Source organism: Kogia breviceps, chromosome 15 (assembly GCF_026419965.1).
Source record: "Kogia breviceps isolate mKogBre1 chromosome 15, mKogBre1 haplotype 1, whole genome shotgun sequence".
In the NCBI taxonomy this organism is placed as follows: domain Eukaryota; kingdom Metazoa; phylum Chordata; class Mammalia; order Artiodactyla; family Physeteridae; genus Kogia; species Kogia breviceps.
In genome coordinates this window covers 78822975-78845165 of record NC_081324.1, presented here as the reverse complement: position 1 = coordinate 78845165, position 22191 = coordinate 78822975, and the positions used below count along the sequence as shown (strand labels likewise).

The 22191-nt window shown below is 45.6% G+C and overlaps 1 protein-coding gene across 4 annotated transcripts in view; it reads left to right on the top strand.

Moving 5' to 3' along the window:
* KSR2 (kinase suppressor of ras 2) overlaps window positions 1–22191 on the top strand; it is a 410583-nt gene that overhangs the window by 155919 nt on the left and 232473 nt on the right. The gene's annotated exons all lie outside the window — the stretch shown is intronic.

Genomic DNA, 22191 nt, shown 5'->3' with positions numbered 1-22191 from the left:
GTGTGATGAGTTGTCTGTCTTTTGATTCCCCCATTTTTCCACCCATCACACAAATGACTTGCTGTCTTTTGTCAGAGCATCTGAAAAGGTACACTGGATTTCTGTGAACTGAGTCACATTTTAAATGCATAAGAGTAGCTCAGTATTAAAAAGGAATTCTATTGTAAATCCCCCCTTTTTTGGCAAATTTTTTAAAAACATGATTTCCAATTATAATTTTAACTACAGAAGTGACTCCCAGGTAAACTTTGTTTTGAAAATAAAAGCAGTATAAAAAGTAAGCCATCCAGGGTCAAAGTCCCCTTCCCCTTGCCGCAGAGAACGTCTAGAGCTGCTCTTAATACGTTGATAAAAGGCCTTGTGTACATTTGTTGTGTTTGTATGTGTGTCTATAATATGTCTACTTCCCTTCCTTCGTTATTGGAACCGCACTGTATGGCTTTCCCAATGTGACTTGCGGTTATTAGTTCTGCATAAATATAAATATTCCCTTTATGACCTTCATACCTTATCTCTTAGCAATTCTTCTGTCTCCTCAAAGCTCATCTAGATCATTCCTGGGTTCATATCTCTGCTTTCTGGGGCAGAGTGTGAAAACCTCAGCTGACCTGGGAGCAGAGAGAATGGGCTGCATGAAACCCACACTCGATCGTCACTCCGACTCTTCATTCCAGTGAATTCCCATGTCTGTATCTGAGATATCAATGCCATTTGCAGCTTGTATGAGAACAGGCTTTACCCCACAGATTCCTTATGTAAATAGGAATTCAAGGGGGCTCTTTTCATTTATTTTAGAAAACGAATTATGGGCAAACAGACTCACTGACACACACCTACAGATCATTGTGCTAATTATTACGACAAACTCTAAAATATTTATAAGGGCAAGAGTGGAGTGATTGGTTTTTGTTTGTTTGTTTGTTTGTTTTTTGCTGTACGCGGGCCTCTCACTGCTGCGGCCTCTCCCGTTGCGGAGCACAGGCTGCTGACGCGCAGGCTCAGCGGCCATGACTCGCGGGCCCAGCCGCTCCGCGGCACGTGGGATCCTCCCTGACCGGGGCACGAACCCGTGTCCCCTGCATCGTCAGGCGGGCTCTCAACCACTGCGCCACCAGGGAAGCCCGAGTGATTGGTTTTATATCACAGCATATTCATTAAAATAGGAAGTCTTCTACTGGGCTCATACACGGGGTTCTTTTAGGTCTAATTAAGCATTTAGACACACAAGATTAATACTGTTCACACTTGGCATCTGACTGATGCATGGCAGCGGCAGGCGTCTCTTCTGTGGGTCCTCGGGGGCTGCTCTTCCTCGCCTTCACCTCCAAGCGACCATTCAGGTGCAAGGTGGTGAGGTCCACGTTAAGCAGGTGTGGGAACCATCCTGGCTCAGGGGACAAGAGCTCTCGTAAAACCTCCATCAGTAAAGCTCCTAGGGTCCCTGCAGCGGACATGCCCAGTTATAACAGTCATGCTACTCAAGGATCCCCAAGGCTGTGGATTCCTTATCAGGAATCTCAAGTTCATACCAAGAACTCCCATTCGATGTACAGTTCACCCATCAGAGGCAATTCTACCACGAGCAGTGTGGTCTAATAACAGAGTTGACGTTGCCCCTTTAGATTTGAAGGATTAGAGCTAGCAAGTCCACCCAAGGTCAGTTCCGCTTTCGGAAGATGAAAAGGTTGAGTTCACCCTTCATCCTTCACCCACAGCTTCTCTTGAAAAATCCTTTCATTTTTGTTTTTTTTATTTTATATTAAAAACTTTAAAATTTATTTATTTGGCTGCTCCAGGTCTAAGCTGTGGCACTTTTAGTAGAGGCATGCAGGCTCTTTTTTTTTTTTTTTAACATCTTTATTGGAGTATAATTGCTTTACAATGGTGTGTTAGTTTCTCCTTTACAACAAAGTGAATCAGTTATACATATACATATGTTCCCATATCTCTTCCCTCTTGTGTCTCCCTCCCTCCCACCCTCCCTATCCCACCCCTCTAGGTGGTCACAAAGCACCAAGCTGATCTCCCTGTGCTATACGGCTGCTTCCCACTAGCTATCTATTTTACATTTGGTAGTGTATATATGTCCATGCCACTCTCTCACTTCGTCACAGCTTACCCTTCCCCCTCCCCATGTCCTCAAGTCCATGCTCTAGTAGGTCTGCGTCTTTATTCCCATCTTGTTCCTAGGTTCTTCATGACATTTTTTTTTTTTTTTTTAGATTCCATATATATGTGTTAACATACAGTATTTGTTTTTCTCTTTCTGACTTACTTCACTCTGTATGACAGACTCTGGGTCCATCCGCCTCACTACAAATAACTCAGTTTCATTTCTTTTTATGGCTGAGCAATACTCCACTGTATATATGTGCCACATTTCTTTATCCATTCATCTGCTGATGGACACTTAGTTTGCTTCCATGTCCTGGCTATTGTAAATAGAGCTGCAGTGAACATTGGGATACATGATTCTTTTTAAATTATGGTTTTCTCAGGGTATATACATATATATATATATATATATATATATACACATATATATATATATATATATATACACATATATATATATATATATATATATATATATATATATATATACATGAATACATGTATGGAGGACCTGGCACTCCACATGTGTTAGGGTAATTGCTTCTCAGAGTAAATGGGAGGAGAGGTAGTCACATTTATCCCCATTTTACAGATGAGAAAACTGAGGTTCAGGGAGGTTGACCAGTGTCATGCAGCTTTGTATGCAACAGAGACAGGATGGGAACCCAGCCTGACACCAGAGCTCTTGTTACTGTGCCATGGTGGATGCAGCTTGCACCAAGCACATGGTGCAGAGAGCAAAGACTATAGAAATCAGGTGTAATAGGAGAGCACGAGGGCTTACTTGCTGGCTTGGGACATTTAGAACCTACAGATGGGGATGGGGGGAATAAAGTGAAGGGGGGGAGAGAATTCAAGTGATGCTCTTGGCACTTCCCAGGTCACCATCTTGGTTTGTAACCTAGCAGCCGGGTTGAAAGCAGCCAAGCAGCAGAGAATCTTCTGCTCCCCCCACCCCTGAATTAAAAGGACTCTACCATGCAACTGAGATCCTTGCCACTTTAGAGCCCAGTGACAGAAAAGCAGTATAACCTAGAGGTTAAGTGTGCAGTCAATAGAGCCAAACAGACTTGGGTTCACATCCCAGCCATGCTACCTCCTGGCCAAATTTCCCTGGAAAAATGAGGTAACTTGTCTGAGCATTAGTTTCCTCTTCTTCGAAATGGAAACGGTTATAGTAGTTATCGTATAGAGTCATTGGTGATGGTTCAGTGCAATGAGTGTACACCGTCGTGTGTGCATTCGCAGGATACACCCACACGCGTCACTGTCCGTGTATACTAGCCTTGTAGTCAACCCGGAGGCGGGGAAGGAGCCCGGTGCCGCTTCTTGTCATTTGTCATCTGCTTCTTCTCATCTCTGGTCTTCCCTCTTCACCTCTGAGAGCACATCAAGGCGGCAGTGGACTGGGATCCGAAGACACATCCTGCCATTGCCCCTTACAGAGCTGGAGGGTGATCCAGAACCTCGTTAGCGAAGACGGGGTGTGCTTGCTTCCTCGCCAGAGCCTAGTGGTGGTGGGCAGCTCCGACGGGAGCCTGAGCAGTGGACTAAACACTTTGTTATTAGGGTTTCTGTGTGTTTAGTTCTTTGGGACACGTGGTGATTGGCTGATTGCCTTATGTGGGAGAGACAAGTCCTTGACTGTGACCTGGAGAAGCTGGAGGTTCACATATTCCTGGCGGGGAAGGGTCTAGCTTGGTGACCAGTGCCCTTCAGTGGCTCACACGGGTGACTGAATAAATGTTGAGGCCCCAGGAAAACACTCGCCAGACTAACCACACTTTGTAGACGTGAAGTAGGGTATTTATCAACCACATTCTGATCACGACTTTTGGCTCAGTTATCTGATACGGGGATTTCTTCACGACATTAACTATTCTTGCAGAGGGATGGCTTTTGTTCAGAGGAGTGGGACTCATTGATGAGTCTTATTCTACTCCTGTCCAGATTTTAAAGATAGACAGGGTTGGTTGTGCCTTCAAATATTTGGGAGGGAGAAGTCTCTTTTATAGGCCCTTTAAAGTCTGTTTAGAGCAATGTTTTTGAAATTATTTCAGGCTTGCAGAAGGGTTGCAAGAATAGTACAACGAATTCTTTCCCAGTTCCCTTCACCCAGATTCTCAAACATTACTGTTACCACACTTGCTTTCCCCCTGTATCCACCCATTCATCCATCTACCTGTCCATCCATCCATCCACCCATCCATATTTCTTTTTAAACCATTTGAGAATAAGTGGCAGACAAAATACCCCCTTAATTCTATCTTATTCAGCATGTATTTCCTAAAATCAAAAGCATTCTCTTAAGTAATTACTGTATAATTCCCCAAATCAGAAAATTAACCCTGATAAAATACTTTTACCTAGTGTCAGACTTTATCCAGATTTCAGTTGTCTTCATAACACTCTTAATAGCAAAAGGAAAATCCAGATCAGACAATGAATCCAGTTATCACGGCCCCTTAGATTCCTTTTGATTGGAAGAGTCCCTGAGATATGCTTTTTCTTGTAGACCATCTCTCAGTTTGGGTTTATCTGATGTTTCCTTATGATTAGATTCAGGTTATACGGTTTAACAGGGATGCCACAGAAGCCATATGGAATTCTCCGTGCATCACATCAGGAAATGCGTGTTGATATGACCCATTCCTGGTGTTGCTAATTATGATCATTTGGTGAAGGTGGTGTCTGCCAAAGTTACTATTTTGCCCATTAAAATGAATAAGTGTCTTGTGGGGAGACACTTTGAAAATATGTAAATAGTTTGTTACTCCTCAGAATCTCACCACTGTTTTAGCATCCATAGATGATTCTTGCCCGAATCAGTTATTACTAGGATGGTTTCCAAATGGTCATTTTCTAATTCTGTCATTTCTTCCACATTTGAAAGGAAGAGCTTTCCCTTCTCCTTCTTGATTTATATCAGTGGACTCTCACGGATTCTTATCTTATTCAATAGGTTATAATCCTTTACGTAATATCATTATTTATCTTGCTGCTCAAGTTGTCTCAGACTCTACCAGTGGAAGCCCCTTCAGACTGGCTCCTGCATCCTTTAGCCGTGTTCTCATCTTTCTTTGAGTGTTGCCTTATTTTCTGGCATAGGAAGATGTGGAATCTCTATCTGAAGGCAGGTTTTTTTGTCATGTGTAAGGTACTGTGTGTAAAGAGCTGAGCACCATGCCCCGTGCACAGTAAGTGTGAGCTCCTATTACTAATGGCGTCACTGTGTTATTGCGATATGCTAGCTCTTGACCCTCAGACCTCCTGATCTTTTTCCAGCAGCAGTGGGCAGGCAGGCTCTGCCAGACACAGGTGCCTGTCACAGAGGCACAGAGGCTGTTTCTTCTTTTCTGGCGCCTAGACTCTTAACTCAATATAATACAGTCTTCAGGGGTTATCCCCTTAGGGGTGTAATTTTTTTGAGAAATTAAAAAGTATATAGAAAAACACAGTGACTAATGTAATGGACACTTAGCTTTCCACTACTCAGAATGAACATACATTAACATTTTGTTCTATTTGCATTGCCATTTTCCCCCAAGAGTAACAACAGATATTGACAGGTAAACTTGAAGATCCCTCTGAAAACTCAACCTCATTCCTGCCACCTCTTCTCAGGGGCAGCCACAAATTCATTTCCGAGTGTGTCCTTCCTGTGTGCGTGTACGTACTATTTTGTGTACTTAAACTTTTTACATAACTGTAAATATGTACATATCATTGTTTCTTGCTTTTCTTCACTCAGCATGTCTGTGAGATCTCCATGTTGATATATACATAACTCCATGTTATTTACTTTGAACTGCTGCATAATATTCCATTGCACAAATATACCATAGTTACGTATGTACTGATTCCCCTGTTGATGGACATCTAGGTTGCTTTTAAGCCTCTAGTATTGCAACCAGTGTTGCAATGAAAATTCTCGTACTTGTTTCCTTGTGCCTACATGCAAGGGTTTCTTTCCAAAACATCCTTTGAAATAGAATTGCTAGGCCAAGAGTATTTGTATTTTAACGGGGGGAGAGAGGATCTCCTTGAGATTGCAGTCTTTTCAAGGATAAAGGGAAGACTCAGGCACTGAGATTGGTGATGGAGATATTTTTGTCCTGCAGGGGGCGTGTCTTTCTGGAGTCGAGCCCATCAAATCAAATTTTGTATCAGGCTGGTGCTGCCACCTGTTTGCCTTTTGCCCTTGACTCCAGAGCCAGCGGGGGTAAGTGGTAAGGCAGCACTGTCCTCTTCCTCTACTTCCTCATCTTAGACGGATGACAAGACTGGGGTTACTCGGAGAGGGACTGCCCACGAGGCCCCCCAGAAACAGCAGCTGAAGTCAAGCTTGCCCGGAGAGTGCTTGTGTTGAGCTGGTATTATTGCCTTCCTAGTCTTTCTTTATCCTTGTCATTATCCTCATCTGGCTGGAATGGGCCAGGTTCTATCAATTATAAATAGTCATACCTAAAATATGTCCATCTAACTATGTATCTCAGCTTCCTCCTGAACTCTTCCCTGATCTTGTGCTCTGGGTAGGGTTGGAGGGCTTTTGTCAGCTCCCTACACCCTCATAGAAGCTTCCAGCACTCCCAAGACGGCTCCCCATGGCTTACCTAACCTGGGCTTCAGCCACCCTTTAGAATTCTTTCTAATCTGTCTCCTTCCCTACACTCTCTTCGCCGCCACTCCTAGTGCTGTGTGGCCCCCCGCTGGTCTTGCTCACGACTGGGTGCTTAGTGAGAATACGGCAGACACTGTGTGCACTTGTTGAATGACTGGATGTTGGTAATAATAACAGCATCAGTGATTTATTGGGTGCCGATGGTGTCCCAGGCACTGTGCTAGTTACTTAAAATGCATTTTCTTATTTAATTCCCACAGCATCCCCTGTGAAGTGGCTACACTTATTATCCCCATTTTACAGGTAAAGAAACTGAGGCTCAGAAAGGGTAGACAGATTGCTTACGGCCACAGCTTGTAAGTGGGAGCCAGAGTTTAAACACAGCCCTGACTCCAAATCCCTGTCCCTTTACTGCTGTGCCCTATACTGCTTCCCAGATAGCATTGACTTCTGCCCAGGAAGGACTTGAGTTAGAATCCCTGGTGCTTGGAGTCCTGGAGAGGGGAAAGGTCGCCACCTTGTTGTGTCTGTGTGCTTGTGGAATGAGACTTCAGGGCAGTGATTCGGATGCTCTGGGACTCATCTGGGCAAGATGACTTAACGAGGTACATGAGACAACTTGAAACATTTTAAATTATGTTAATATTTTAATGTTATTAGAAAAAAAGTGTGGCTGACGCATCAGATCCAGGATTCGTTTGATGTTGTTTGTTGCTTAAGATGAGGCTAAAATAAAAAGTCAGTGTAAAGAAACTGTGAGTAAATAAGGTGGTGCTTAGATATGGCAGAGCTTGAGGAGGTGATTCCGAGGATGACTAAGGATTGGAAAGGACCATCCTGAAGTTATATTCTCACCACAAAAGATTGGATTTAATTTTCCAATGTGAGTGAAGCACACTCACAAGTTCACGGAGGTGGAAAGTTGTGCTGTGAGTTGAATATAGAAGGTTTTGGATGACAGGCTGAGGAGGGTGCAGTCTTCCCTGTGGCTCTCCAGGTGGTTAATCTCCATGCTTCCCTCTAAGCCACAGAGCTTGGTTCTTGGTAGGGAGGAGACTCTCCTACCGTGGAATAAACTCATTGGAATTTTCCCCAGAAATCTATCCGTACTCCTTATTAGTTTTAAAAGTTCTTGGGATGAGATGAGGATGGGATGGAATTTGTTCAAATGCAAGATGAATTCAACAAATATTTACTGGGTCCCTTCCATGGACCAGGCACGGGGACAAGCATGGTGGACAGAGATGAACATGGAGACAAGTTCCCCCGGTCAGTGTCAAAAGTGCTAAAGAAAGAGTAGAGTTTACAGAGTCGATCACTTTACATTTCCGAGCAAAGGAACGTTCATTTTCCCCAAGCAGAAGGGAACGGTGCCAAGGAAACCTCAAGTAAATAAGTCATATTAGGTGACATTTTAATGGCACTTTGTGGGATGTGATTGAGTTGGCTGGGCACAGAGAATGGGGAGAAATTTTAATACCCACTTGACCTGATTCAGCTATGGTCAAATGACCAAAGGTAGGGTTGGCGTATCTGGTGTATGTGTAAGGCTGGCCATTCCCTCTCCATTTCCAGAGGCAGGCGTTTTTCAAGGACCCTGGTATGACTTCAGAATCCTTCTCAACACAACAGCTTGGGAAAGGCACCGTCAGTCAATTGAAACTGAAATGTTCGATTAATTAATGTTCATGCATTTCCATCCCTCCCCAGAGCTGTTCATGTTATTGATTAGAGCAAATGCTTCTACTCTTGAGGGGGATGAGACTTCAAATATGAAACACACACAGGTAAGAAAATGCTAGAGGAAGAGTGTTACCCTTAACCTGTTAAATGTATTTCTTAGCAACTATTATAGGGCACCCCGAGGTTTTGCGGTGCTGTGATTATCTCATAGATGCACTTTCCCCCAATCATCTGGGCGTGTCATCCTATAGGCCCACTGTTTAGGCAGACCAAGGGCTGCTTGGCCACAAGTGGAGTGACACATTTTGCGTGGTACTGGTATGGGTGCTGTGTGTTCACAGAGTGAAATCACGCCCCACCTGACACTCTGTACCTCTGTATGCCAGATGGATTTGATGATTGAGTCTCATTCATTCATTCATGCATCCTCTTGAATGTATAATGAGAGTTATTGTAATTACCATGATAAAAGGAAAAGCATTAGAATTAGACTCAGGGTTGAGGTGCCTAGGAATGAAAGTCCATCTTAGATAAAGGAAACTGCAAGGTTTCCTGATGGACCTCATTCGTTGAGTAGAACTTATGGGTCCTTTTTATCTTTCTTTGTGGTAATGATGTTGCGTTTTTGCTTCTCCACTCCCTCTCTCTGCTCTGTCACTGGCAGGCGCCAGCCTTCTGGGAGGGAATGTCATTTGTTTGCCAAATTAAATGTCCCAGATGTATTCACTCGAGAGGGTGGTGTCATTTCTGGAAAAAACAAACAGGAGGCACTGTTCTCTATCTTGCTGTCTGACCTGTTTGATAGAATTTGAAAACGAACCTTTTATTGTGATAAATGGGGAGAAAAAAAAGTTCCTCCCAGGGCCGACTTCACCACTGTGTTTAGCTCCCAGATGTCAACTTGAGTCATAGGGGGCAGCTGCCCGGCACTTTGATTTAAGATAATAGGGGCCAGGATGCAAGAGTGATATCAGCGTGGGCCGGAACGGTCACACTGAGGCAGGCTTGTAAGTGAGGACTTTGAAAGCCAAGGCAGAGGTCAGGAACGAGGCTGGGCACAGCTGAGACCCCAGAAATGCATCTGCAAACCGGAAGCCATGATGGAGAAGCTGTTTAAAGCCAAGTGTGTGGTCTCAGCATGCGTATGTCAGGTAGCCACGTAACCGTCATGCCTGTCCCTATAGAAGGTACTTCTGTGCTCCCTTCTGTGTCCCCTGTGTTCAGGGGCCAGTCCTGGGGCCACCCCAGAGTAAAATCTGGCCCCATCCGGCACTCTGTCCTGCTTTATACCAGATGGAAGGATTTGATGTTTTGAGATTCATTCATTCATTCATTCATGTGTCATACATTTTTGCCTGCATGGTGCCAAGTCCTACAGGGATTCCCTGGTGAGCAAGTGATCCCTACTTTCCAGGAACTTACAACTGAGCAGAAAAGAATGGTAAGTTAGCAGAGTGAAAAAGCAGTGTGTGCTGAGTGGGATAAAGAGGGCCTTGGGGCCACCTTGGAAGTGACAGTAAGATTGAGAGTATGGGTCCCAACTTGGAAGAGTCCACCCCCAACTGTTAGGGACACTTTCCTCTCTTCTCTCCTTGTGTTTGCCCTGGGAGCTATTCCCCAGGAGATATTTTAGGGCCTCTTTGTTCATTGGATGGGCTCATGTTTGGGCTTTCCCTCTGTTCTCTGTTCATCCCAGGAAAATAATGCTGCTGCGCAGTGTCCTGACCAAGTTGCCAATAGCCTGAATTAGTTGTACGCTATTTAGTGGTATTATTGGGCTCTCCAGCCCTGCATCAGACACTCACTCATTTGCTCATTCTTTCATTCAGAAAAACTTATTTTTCAGTGCTTAGGATGTGCAGGGACTGAGTGAGAAGCCGGGGAAACAGAGTTGAAAACACACACACACACAAACAAAAAACCCCAGCCTTCCTTTCAAGGAGCTCAAGATTTAGAGGAGACAGACTAGAAACCTACCTTATAAATCAGTGGCGAAAGGTCTGGAGCAAAGGAGGTCATACTAGGACTGAGGCAGCCCAGGTGAGGATCATCTAAAACATTCGAGGGAGCCAGGGACAGCTTCCCGGAGGAACCATCATCTAAGGCAGGAGTCAGAAAACTTTCCTGTAAGGAGTCAGGTAGTAAACACATCAGCCTCTGCAGCCCAGTGGTCTCTCTGGCATCCACTCAGCTCTGCAGTTGTAAGGGAAAGCTGCCACGGACCATATGCAAATGAATGGGGTGGCTGTGTTCCAGGAAAACTTTATACACAAAAACAAGTGGCGGGCCAGATTTGGCCTTCGGGCTGTAGTTTGCCAGCCCCTGACCTAAGGTGAGACCTGCAGAGTGAGTGGGACTCGGCCAGGTGACGAGAGATGGGGAAAGATGTGCAGGCAGAATGGCAGGTGGAAAGGCCTGGAAGCGAGGGCTGGCTGCGGAGCTGAAAACAGTTGTGTAGCCAGACTTTAGCATGCGTGTGCGTGTGTGTGAAAGTGTGTGCGTTTGCGTGCGTGTGTGCGCACGTGTGTAAAGTGGGTATGAGTGCGTATGTAAGTGTGCGTGTAAGTGTGCGTGTGTGTAAGTGTGTGCGTGTGTGTGTGTGGGTGCGTGTGTGTGTGGGGGGGTGGGGGGGGTGAGAAGGGAGGATGAGGCAGGAGCTGTTGGAGAGTTGGAACTTTCTCCCCAAGGCAGTTGGTAGGGAGCCTCCGGAAGGCCCCTTAGTGCAGAGGAGCATGACCTGTCTTGAATCATTTTAGCTGAGAGGCGTTTTGGCCTCGAGTCCTCCGTCCAATTGCTGTGAGCGCTTTTCTTCCTGTTTTCCATTAATTAATTCTTTCAGGTATGCGTGGTCCCTTCCAGGACGCAGGAGAGCGCAGGAGAGCGCGGCTCTGGTGACACTGCTGAGCAGAAGTCAACGGGAGGCCTGCCATCTGCTCCTGGTGGCTGATGGCAGCGGAGGGAGCCCCTGACCCACTGCTAGAGCCGCCCACTTCCTCCGGTGGCCTCTGCCCCCTGGGGACTCTGTAATTTAAAATGAACATGGCCGGGGGTCTCTGGTGGCTAACAGTGAGCCCTCCAGCCGCCTCCCCTTGCTCTCCTCAGGCCGGAGGTGTTTATTAACTCAGATTAATAGGGGAAGAATAAAAGTTCTCACAACTCTCGAGGCCTCCAGCTGGGGCCCGCGTCCGCCATGGCGGGGCTTCTGGAAGCCAGGAGCAGGCCAGGTTAATTTTCTGGAGCGGTGGTTAACGACTGTCAGGAAGCCATCACGGAGTCCTTCCTTTCAGCCCTGGTCGTGTTTCGGAATCATGATTGCGACGTTAGAGAGATGGCCTTTCGGGGTCTGTCTGCTGAATCAGGCACAGGTGTGCGGATATCGTCCCACCAGCCCAGGTTTTAAACACCAAGTTGGCGTGGGATGTGTCTGGGGAGGGACACCCAGCTGTCGGGATGTCATCTCTTGGCACCGGCTTTGATGTCACCTTCCAAGATGCTGAGACTGAAAGAGTTGTTTTCAGTGAAGATGAGGAGGAATATCTAAGAAACATGTTCTTGGCTCAGGGAAGGCACCGATTCATTTTCTTAATCCTTCGTTTCATCAAAAGTCTGTGTGTGAGGACCCAAGAGAAATTTCCAGTCTTCAGAGAGCCTTTCTTTTTTTCCAGGGAGCTTTTTGGACAGCAACTCAGCCCTGCGGGGGAGTTAGGTGGGTTTGTTCTTGTTCTGACAGGTAGATTTAGAGAGGCTCAAACAGGTAATATTGGCTATGGTTTCCCGCACACCAAACTGACCCTCCACTCATTTCTGCCTCTGCCTGCATACTTCTGTATTCATACTACAGTGCAATGAATAATAGTAATAATAATAATAATAATAATAATAATAATAGAAACAGCTAACATTTACTGCATTCATACCATATTGTGGGCACTGTGCTAAGTGCTTTACACAACGTATCAGCTTCTGTCACCCATGAAGTAGGTATTATCATCATCTCTCTTTTGTACTGAAGAAACTGAGGTATAGGAGATTATACAATTTACCTAGGATGGCATCTTCTCCGTCAGGTATTGCCAGACTAGCACCCGAGCGCTAGATCTGGCCCACCGCCTGTTTATGTAGATAAAGTTTTATTGGAATGTGTCACATCCTCTCACACTACGATGGCAGAGTTGAGTAGTTGCATCCAGAGCCTGAAATATTTGCTCTCTGGCCTTTTCAGAGAATGCATAAAGACTCCTGTCCTTAGCTGAAGTGGCAAGTGTAATACGCATCTGGCCCAGAGGCTGAATTCGTGACCTTACCTATGCTAGGCTGCCTCTCTAGTTGCCACGTCCATGCCTGTCACTCTTTCTACAGCAGGTTTTAGGTCTCTGTCCTTTTCCAGACCCTGAACTGTGAGTTCTTTGAGAGGAGGGACCCTGTCTCCTTCATCTGTTTCACTTCTTTGCTTAACACAGCACTGGGTACGGAGTTAAAGGCTCAATAAGTGTTTGCTGAATGACTGAATGGTTGGATGCATGGATGGATGGATGGATGGGTGATTTTCCCAGCTTCCCAACATCGGAAGCCACCCCTCCCTACTCTTCCCATTACAGAGTGAATGCGAGAGAAGCTCCATTAGGAGGACCCTTGTCCAGTTTGCTCCTTTAAGGCAGGGATGGAGGTGAGTGACGTTGTCCCTGCCAACGTTACCTGTTCCATTGTCTCCAGCCGTGCTCCTGCCAGCAGGGTAATGTGGAAGCAGCTGGCAGATGCCAGAGGAAGCAATCTTTACTGTTGCTTTTTTAATTTAGGTTTTGTCGGGGTAGAGTTGATTTACAATGTAGTGTTAGTTTCAGGCGTACAGCAAAGTGCATCAGTTATACGTATGCATATCTCCACTCTTTTTTAGATTCTTTTCCCATATAGGCCATTACAGAGCACTGAGTAGAGTTCCCTGTGCTAGACAGCAGGTCCTTATTAGTGATCTATTTTATATATAGTAGTGTGTCTATGTCAGTCCCAATCTCCCAATTTACCCTCCCCCCCCTTATCCTCCGGTAACCATTAGTTTGTTTTCTACATCTTTTACTGGTCCTCTTAGAGTTGCCCTTGCCTGAAATTCAGATTCTGAATGCTTCTAATACCCTATTCCATTCAAGCAATGTGTGTCAACCCGCACGCACGGCGAGCACAGTCCCGAGTGTGAATTCGTGGGGACCCTTTCCTAGAGCTTCTGCAAAAGGCCTGCGTGAGAGGGGAGCTCTGTCACCCAGGCAGCCGGCGACTCTAGGGAGGGACAAAAGCAGCATCACCTTCCTCAAAGGGCAGCTACGAGGCCAAACCCAGTGGTGGGCCCAGAGGTGTTCTGGCCAACGCCAAGGCCACAGCAAACGAAGTCTCCAGCGGGGAACTTTTTTATAAGCAAGGAATGCAATTCGCGTAGAGTTCACAATCTAACGTTAGGGCGCTGCTAACCACCTTTCACAAGAGGAACCCAGCGTTTCCTGAGCGCCGTTTCCCCACCCGTGTGCACCTTAACGTTTCCCCCGTTTCTCAGGTGAGGAAAAGATGATGTGAAGAGCCCAGGGAAGAAGCAATCTCGGCACTTGGACTCTGGGCTGTCTGGTGCCAAAGTTAACGACTTGAGCCTCTCCCCGGCATGGCTGGCTCTGGGTTGGGCAGCATGGAAGGCTTTGGCCTCAGGCGCTGCTTCCTGCCTGAGCCCTTAAGTGTCTGCAGCTCACTCAGGCCAAGTCCCCAGCATGGCCGCGTGGAGAGCCTGCTGCGGTCTGGGCGGCGAGGGCTGCAGGGCTGCAGGGCCGTTAGCCTCACTTGGAGTGTTTCATGCCACAGGGGGACCTCACAGGTTGCTCACCAAGCGCTGAGTTCCGAGTTTTTCTCAGTTATCCATTTAGGTTTTCAAGAATATTCCCAAAGTGTGGGGAGGCTAGGGTCTCTCCGGGAGCCAGAGGGGCCTCTCCGAAGTTAATGTTCCATTCCATGTTATAATGGACAGCAGCTGGGTTGCCTGCCTGGGCCAGTTTGCTGTGAACAGCTCTGCACACTGGCCTCCAGTGGAGAATTTGTGAGTTTACTTACCCATGGCGAGCGCAGGTGTAACAGAGTGACAAAACTTGTTAGAGGTGGGGACAGAGTTGCTGGCGTGTTTGCAGTTGGTCTTTTTCTGATACAGCCCTTTGCTTTCTCCCCCGCTTTTCCTTCTCTGCCCCTTATTATTGTGAAAAAGTCATGTGCGTCCCAGTTTTCTCTCCTCATGAGCCTCTTTATTTCCAGTTATAAAAATAGAGCATTAATTTACATACAATAAAAACAGATTTAAAGTTCAGTGAGTTTTGATAAATGTATATCCCCAGATACCCACCACCCTAATCAAGATTTAGAATATTTCTCATCCACTCTGAAAAGTTCCCTTGTGTCCCGCTCTTCAATTATTTTTCCCTACCTTCAAGGCAGCCACCATTCTGATTTTTATCACATGGCTTAGACCTCTCATAAAACTTCACATAAATGGAATCACGCATTGTACACATACTCTTTCGTGTCTGGCTTTTTTCACCCAGTATGATGCTTTCGAGATTAACCTATGTTGTTCTGTGTATCAGTAGTTTATTCTTTTGTATCACTTCATTATTATCTGTTAATAATACTTCATTGTGTGACCACACTGCAGTTTATCCCTTCTCACTGTATTTGTTTCCTGGGGCTGTCATAACAAAATTACACAAACTTGGTGGCTTAAAACAACAGAAATTTGTTGTCTCACAGTTCTGGAGGTCAGAAGGCCAAGTCAAGGTGATGACTGAGCCTTACTTCCTCTGAAGGATCTAGAAGAGAATCCTTCCTTGTCTCTTCTAGCGTCTGATGACCCTAGAAATCCCTGACGTTTCTGGGCTGGTAGCTGCGTCATTCCAAGCTCTACCTCTGTCGACACGCGGCCTTGTTCCCTCTGTGTACCTTCTCCTCCTCTTATAAGGACAGCGGTCATTAGATTTAGGGCCCACTCTTACCTTAACTTGATTACATGTGCCAAGACCCTATTTCTAGATAAGGTCCCATGCATAGGTCCTGGAGGTTAGGACTTCAGCATATCCTTTTGAGGACACAATTCAGCCCCCTACCCTCACATTGATAGACATTTGGAGTGTTTCCAGTTTGGGACTGTTGAGAATAAGTCAGCTATGAACAGTCTGTATGAGTTGTTTTTTTTTTGTTGTTGTTGTTGTTTTGTCAACGTGTGCTTTCATTTCTCCTGGGAAAATACCTATGAGTAGAATTCCTAGGTCATAGTGTATATTTAACTTTATAAGGATCTGCCAAACTGCTTTCCAGAGCGGCTGTACATTTTACAGCCCACCAACAATGCATGGGAAGTCAGCGGCTCTGCATCGGTGGTTCTCAATGTGGGGCAGTTTTGTCCCCCAGGGGACATTTGGCAATGTCTGGAGACATTTTGGGGTTGCCGCAACTTGTGGGGAGGGTGCTGCTAGCTAGCATCTAGCTCCTGGGTAGAGACCAGGGGTGCTGTAAACATCGTGTAATGCATGGAGCAGTGCCCCCCTTCACCCCTCCCCTCCCCAGGAAAGAATTATCCAGCCCAAAGTATTAATAATGCCGAGGCTGAGAAACCTTGTTCTACATCCTTGTCACCACTTGATATTGTCAGGCTTCTAATTTTATCCTTTCTAATAGGTATGCAGTGGGATCTTACTGTGTTTTACTTTGCACTAATTAATTAATTGATTTGCATTTCCCTCATGACTCAAGATGTTGGACGTTTCCTGGTCATCTCTCACTCTTTATGTGAATTATCTGTTCAAGTATTTCTCTTCATGTGAATTATCTGTTCAAGTCTTTTGCCTATTTTTTTTTTTTTTTTTTTTTTGGTGGTACGCGGGCCTTTCACTGCTGCAGCCTCTCCCGTTGCGGAGCACAGGCCCCGGACGCGCAGGCTCAGCGGCCACGGCTCACAGGCCCAGCCGCTCCGCGGCATGTGGGATCCTCCCGGACCGGGGCACGAACCTGTGTCCCCTGCATCCGCAGGCGGACTCTCAACCACTGCGCCACCAGGGAAGCCCTGCCTATTTTTTAATTGAGTTGTTTATCTTCTTATTACTATATTGTAGGCCCTTTATCAGATTATGTATTATGGATATTTTCTCTCAATCTGTGATCTCCTTTATCACTTTCATAAACTTGTCTTTCAGAGAGCTAAAGTTTTCAGTTTTAACGGAGTCAGGTATCACATTTTTTGTTTTATGCTCAGTGCTTTTTATATCCTAAGAAATCTTTGCAAATCCCAAAGTCACCGAGATAGTCTCCTGCTTTCTTTTAGAAGTTTACAGTTTTAGCTTTTATGATCCAGGTTTATTATCCATCTCACATTAATTTTTGCATATGGTGTATCTAGTTGTTCCAGCACCATTTGTTGAAAAGACCACCCATTCCCCATGAATTACCTGGCATCTTTGTTGCGTATGAATGGGCCGTGTATATGTGGGTCTATTTCAAGACTCTTACTCTGCTTTATTCTTATGCCAGTCTCACATTGTCTTGATTACTCTTGTCTCCTTGGCCTTTCTCTGCTCATCCATCTCTTCTGCTTTTTGTTCTCTTAACTTCTCCTCTTTCACTGGGCTTGGGATGAGGGCAGTGGGAGGAAAAAAAAAAAACTACGTTAAGTTTTTCTTCTTTTTTCATGCCTCTCTGCAGTCTCTTTCTCTTTTCATCTCCCCCTCTCCGTGTGTGTGTGTGTGTGTGTGTGTGTGTGTGTGTGTGTGTGTGTGAAAATTGACTTCGCCAGGAGTAAAAAGCATTACATGACTGCACCCAGCATCCTTATTCTTGTTAACTAGTCTCCTTAGTTTTCACTCAACCCCTTAGTTCTCATTTGCCCCAAGAACATCCTATCTAAACAGAGTGGCTACACCATATTCCTCCCCTTGTCTTTGATTCTATTGATTCCTTGAAATCCATGCCCTCCCCCTACCAGTTTTCCTGGAATCAATAGAAAAAGGTCATGTTTCTTTCCTAATGAATGACTCATCAAGCCAGGGCTGAACACTCAACAAACAGCCGTCTCTACAAAGGATCGACATGTTTCTTGTCTCTGTGGATTCTCCTATTTATTCTCGGCATGCTCTTGTGTATCTGGGCTGATGGTGCTGGTTATGTCCTGGCATTGCAGACCCCCTGCCTGTATGACACGGCTCATGGAGTGTCCAGCAGCCCAGAAATGCAAGGAGGAGAGAAAAGGAAGGGCAAGACTATTTTTTACTAATGACCCAGAGAGGTGATGCTTGTTGTGTAGGTACCGGCAGCAAAGCCACTTAAAGTCTCATGACTCTTCCAGACTAAATGGAAAGGTTATAATGCCCATCGCAGCTCAATTTAGGAAAATTTCTGTTTTTTTATATGCAAATGATCAATCAGAACCTGTACTGATTCCTCCATATCTGAGGGGCATTGCTGCTTATTTCCAGGTATAGTTTAAAAGATATACATTAAATCCTATCCCCCAAACATATTATGTTTTAAAGAGTACATTGAAATAAATAGTAAGAGCAGGCTTTAAAGACAGCTTGAATCTAAAATACTTACCTAGGGACTTCCCTGGTGGTCCAGTGGTTAGGACTCTGGGCTTGCAGTGCACGGGGTCCGGGCGCATGCCTCAATGAAGATTCTGTGCGTGGTGACGAGTATCCCGCGTGCCGCAACGGGGACCCGGCTCAGCAAAATAAATAAATATTTTAAAAAAATTATAAGATAAAATACTTAGCCAATAAAAATTTAGGATTTTCATTATCTTTAAATGATTTCCTTTCTTAAAGCATAGACTAGGACTTCTATGTCAAAAATATGCAATAAACATCATTTTGCATAACTTCCAAAAAACCCCATCTTAACTTTTTTAAAAAATAAATTTTTATTATAAAATGGTTTAGGACTCCCAAGAAGTTGTAGTGCAGAAGTTTCTGTGTACCCTTCGCCCAGCTTCCCCCATTGATAGTATCTTACGTCCTTAGTACATTGTCAAAACCGGGACATTGACATAGGTACAGTACTGCTGACACAAGCACAGATCTTATTTGGATTTCATCAGTTTTACATGCATTTTTTTTTGATCTTAAAAATAAATCATCTTATTGTCCAAAAGATGACTTAAAAAAATTAAAGAAAATTTTGCAACAAGACAACCTGGGGGCAGATTCCAGCTCCGCCACTTATCTGTGGGATCGTGGGTGATCCGCTTAAACTTTCAGAGCCTCAGTTTCTTCCTGCATAAGACGGGGATGATGAGAGCTGCCTGATAGGGTTATTGTGAGGCTTAAACAACTTACGTGAGCATATAATGCTTGGACACTTCTGTAATAGGTTTGTTGAAAAATCGAAACTCGTCAAAGTGTAAACATGAAGGAAGCAGTTTATTTTTCCTGTAACTGAGATAGATTGAATGTCTCCTTTCCCATCCTTAATGACAGCTTGGGCAGGTTCATTCACTTTTGGTTGCAAAACTTAAACCAGGCTTGGCTTCCTTGGTGATGCTCTGGTTTGGTCTGAGTCTTCTGCTATGAGTGGTTTCCATACAGATGGGAGCATGGTTTCCCCCAGCCCGTCCTCATGTTCATCCTGACAGCTTCCTCCGTCCCTGAGAAGAACCACCCTCCTCAGAGGATCCCATCAGCGCCATCAATGGCACCACCCTTGGCCCCTTCTCTGGTGGCTACCTGGACGTGGATAGATGCCACCCATCCACTAACCTGCATGCTCATTCCGCCGGAGCCATGGGAGCACTGAGGTCCCAACTCACCTCCTCTGAGGGCGCAGAAATCTGGGATGGGGTACGAAGTGTCCCAGTTTCCTCCCCGGGCTCACCACTTTGGTTTCCCCTTAAGGTGTTCAGATATCTAGTGATCTCCCATCTATGGAAATATCTGGACCTGTATATGGTAGTCACTAGCCACAGGTGGTAATTCTTTTAATTCAAATTAGGTTAAACTAAACTCTCAGTTCCTCAGTCACACCAGTTCACATGTCAAGTGCTCAGTAACCGTATTTGGCTGGTGGCTGCCATATTGGACAGCACAGATATAGAACATTTCCATTATCACAGAAAGTTCTTTTGGACATTGCTGGTCTAGACATCCTCCACCTTCAGGTACCCATGTCCATCTCTTCCAAGAAGTGTCCCACCCTTCTCTGCTTGGATGGTGGCATTAGAGCGTGGCATCAGTATTTCAGCAGGTATCTGCCCAGGAAATGAGATGCCGGTTTCTCTTTCTTGCCAGAGCCTCTAGGGAACAGGAATGCACACACTTTGTGAATCCTATACCCTCACAAGGTCGAAGACCCAAACCCATCCCGTACCCCTCTTCTTCTGTACACTGGGGAGGAGGTGGCAGTGATAGCTGGGGTGTGGGGCTGACTCTGCCCCCTCTTTGTTACCCTCGTGCGAAGGAGTCTGGTCCCAACTTCGGCTTGTGAGCAGTTCTCTTTAGAAAGTGGAGTTATTTATGTCTTTTATTTTAAGCTTTGGGCCTTAACCATGATTCTGGGATAATAGGAGAACTCCCCCTTGATATCCTATTACACTGTTACTAGGAATAGTATCATTCTGACTGTATAACCTTCCAGACGTGCCTTACAAGTATGGAAATATCCTACCCTCCGTTTCTTCTCTACACTCTTACGTAGCTGTCCATTTCTCATAAGCATGTCCCCAAATTTCTACTTCAACTAGAATTTCCATTTTTAGATCACATCCCATCGTGTTGATGCCCATGATTCTCTAGTGATTCTTCTTTTAGTTGGAGATTTCCATTATTTCCAGAGCTTTGGTGTTACATATAGCACTGCTGCGAGCATCTTGGTGTATATAACTCCTTGATCTTGATGACTTCTTTCCTTTGGAGAAATTTTCCCAGAATTTGGATGTGGGGTCATGAACCTCTTAACTCTCTGTCAGAGCTTAAGGTAACCCCCCACCCCACACTCATTGCGTGTCTGATGGCTGAATGGGGTCTTAAGAGGTTATCTACTTGACATGTCTACGTGTCACCTGTACTAGACACGCACACACATGTCTTTTCTTTCCAGTTCCATCCCATTCCATTCTCCCTTCCCTCCTGCCCCAGGGACTTTGCCCATGCTCTTCTCTCTGTCTGGATGCCTCTTCTCTGTGTTCCTTCCCCCACCTTTAATTAATTTATCTTGATCCTTTAGATTTCAGGTCTAGGCTCCAACGTCATTTTCTCTGCGAAAGCTTTCTTCACTCCCCCACCTTCAAATATGTCAGACTCCCCCGTCAAAAATGGTGCCTGTTTTTTCCATCATCGTGTTTAGCATGCCGTGAGCTCGGACGTTTATTTGTGTAATAAGTGGGCTGGCGTTCGAGTCCTTTGTTTGGACACACGGTGGAGCTCATCACCGCGTGCGCGGGGAGCGCCTGGCACGGGCTGTGTTGAATGAATAGGTGCTTCTGAATGCCGAGCGAGCGAGGAGGCTGCCAGTCAGGATGTCCGGGCGTTTATCAGTCTTGTCTCTGCCTCATCTCACTTTGAATAACTCCTCTTTGGGAATGGAAACCAGTCGGGGATTAAAAACAACCTGAAGGCTGTGAATGGGCTTCAGGGGGCTGTGAGCAGCAGGTTGTTAGGTGCACAACTACGGTGTGATCAGGGGTGTAGCTTTCAGCAGATTCTCAAAAGGGGTAACGAACCCTCAAAATGATGAGAACCGTCAGCCTAGATGATGGTCAAGGTCTTTGGAGCGCTCAGCAGCTAGCACTCCTTCCCCCACTCCCTGCCTGAGCTCTGAGTCAGTTGAGAAATAAGAGTAAAGAAGGATGCAGATGGGGATAGTCCCGTCTATAGTATATCTAAAGTATAGTCCTCACTACTCCCAGTCTGGAGGAGGATGAGGAAGGAGAGGGGCTACATGAGCCCAGTTCCTCCCCCAAACTTCAAGTTACTGAGTTACCCGCTCTCTGTGGGAGGAGTGATGGTGGTTGGGGAGGGGCCCCAAGTGGGATGCGGGTGGAGCTTCTTTCACGTGGAAAGATACACTGAAGGTTTGAGAGGCACCCGCCCCTCCCCTCACATCCCCCCAACAGTGGCCTCAGAAAGCTCATACAGTCCTGATATTCTCTGAGTTCCAAGGGACCTTAGAAGCCTTGTCTTCTTTCACCTCCTTGCTTGCTTGGGTTTTTACCAAAACAATCTACTATGAAGTAAATTCATGGGCATTTTGCAGAGCTTGCACACTCCAGGACATAATAGGGCCAGGCAGGAAAGTCAAACGGACAAAAAGGGTCTGATGTAAGATGACAAATGGCAACTGACATTCTGCTTCAGGCTCAAGGAGCATGGTAGGGCAGGGTGGGGAGTGGGGCAAACCGGAGAGCTCATGCCCCCGTCTATATTCCTCCCCTCCAGCTGATTGTTGCCACATAGAATGCGGGCCCTGCGTTGTTTCAGTTTATCAAGAGAAGCCAGAAGTATGGAATTGTTCATGTGAAATTTCTCTATCTGAAAAAAAAAAAACGTTGCCAGCCCCTCCAAACTTAAGCCTCATATGAGCCAGATAAAATTTGTCTGCTGTCCAGATGTTACGCTACAGGTCACCACTTTGCACGCTAATTTTAAAATCTTACAAGCTCATTTAATAAATGTTTTCCTTGAAGTGCACCAAAATAGAAAGCCTGCTGGGTCCATTGCTGGGTGGTTGGTCGAAAGGTGGGAAGTCCTCTTTTTTAGGGAGATGGTGACTCT